This window comes from Triturus cristatus, chromosome 4_1 (assembly GCF_964204655.1).
Source record: "Triturus cristatus chromosome 4_1, aTriCri1.1, whole genome shotgun sequence".
Lineage (NCBI taxonomy): Eukaryota > Metazoa > Chordata > Amphibia > Caudata > Salamandridae > Triturus > Triturus cristatus.
In genome coordinates this window covers 293,792,524-293,794,141 of record NC_140585.1, presented here as the reverse complement: position 1 = coordinate 293,794,141, position 1,618 = coordinate 293,792,524, and the positions used below count along the sequence as shown (strand labels likewise).

The 1,618-nt window shown below is 43.1% G+C and overlaps 1 non-coding gene across 1 annotated transcript; it reads right to left on the bottom strand.

Moving 5' to 3' along the window:
• Positions 1-317: 317 nt before the first annotated feature.
• On the bottom strand, positions 318-616 carry LOC146854354 (signal recognition particle RNA). The gene has a single exon (XR_014981724.1).
• Positions 617-1,618: the final 1,002 nt, after the last annotated feature.

Genomic DNA, 1,618 nt, shown 5'->3' with positions numbered 1-1,618 from the left:
ATGCTTTTGTACTTGACAGATCAGTTTAATCCTACAGGTGCTCTAAAAGGAAGAATGCATTTGAGTCATCCTTGCTGAAAATCACAGAGCCATTTATTCTAGGTTGCACTGAGTTTTCAGTCCTCTCCGCCTGCTAGCTTGTTGTTGCAATATGTCTCAATTCTGGAGAATTGTCTGCTATGCTGAAATGCGTGGCCCAGTTCAAATGTTCATCATATTTCCTGGAAAAATATCAAAAGGAAAACAAAGCTTTGGTTTTGGGAAAATAATTTATTACACCTTGTAAAAATCAAAACTTTCACATTTGAGTCAAAAAAGAGAGGCTAGGTCTCATTATTTTGCTCAGGCTGTTTTATACGTACTGCTCACAGGTGCTGTCCTGCTACCAAGGGCATGGAAGCTTTGGCCTGCTCTGTTTCCAGCCTGGGTCGGTGCACCTCTTGTTACACAACCTGAAATTCTAGAGCTCCCTCTAGAACACCATATTGATGCCCAATGCAGCATGGACACCTGATCAACACAGCTGAGTGCAGCCCAGAATCCCTGAGCTCAAGCAATCCACAAGCCTCTGCCTCCCAAGTAACTAGGACAACAGGCACACGCCACCTTGCCCGGCAAACACTGCAGCTGTCCTAATGATGAAATGCATTCCATAAGTAAGGATAATGATAAAGTAAGGTGGAATGAATTGATGGTTTACCAACCATGTTTCAAGAAAATCAATTTCACTATCCTTCAAAGAAAGGAAAAAAATGTCTTATCAAGAAGCAGTGTGAATATGGGAAGGGCCTTTAAAAAAGATGTGGAGTTTCCTAAAGTAAAAAAGAGGGTTGAACTGATTGAAGGGAGAGAGGAAGTAGGGTCGGAAAGATTGTGACGGGGAAGTGAATACAACATAAATACTAGTATTTAGAGAGTGAGAGACAGGTAGAGGGACAGAAGGGAAAGGAGAGTGAGAGTGAGAGAGAAGAGCCAGGTTAGGGCTGAGTTTCTCTTTATCTGCCAGTGACTCCCTGTAGAAGCTTGCCGGCACAATTTAGGCTGTCCTGTAAGCATCCCTTGTTATGCCGAGCCAGCCAATATTGAGAAAAATAGCATTGGTCACAATGATGGAACTCGTCTGCAACTTCGGAAGTTTTAAAGTGTTATGGAGTGGGAGGGCTAGAAGAGTTACCATAAAGAATGAATACACGTCATTCTGTTCTCTAGCCTCAACAGCTGCAAGAGAGGAACTCCTGCTGGCCAAGAAGACCAATGTCAGTTCAGCTTGAACAGGTGAAAGCATGCCTGATTCTGCAAAGGTATGAGATTACACTTTTGCGTCAGAGGTGGTCAGGGGCTATTGCACATTAGGAAACCGTTTATTGAGGTCCAGTTGGATTACTCTATCTTCTACCACCTCAAAATCAGCTGCTCATGCAGTGTTCTATACCGATGAGCTATTTTGGTCCTCCCTGCCCCTTCCAGCTAGTGGGTCCCCTGACTAGGGAAAGTGATTCGAACAGATTTGCATATCTTTTCATAGGAGACTTCTTGACTTATTTTATACTGTGCCAAATCAAGGTAGATTGAGTAATGATCTTGACAGACCTATATTGGAGAACTGCAGTGTGAGAAA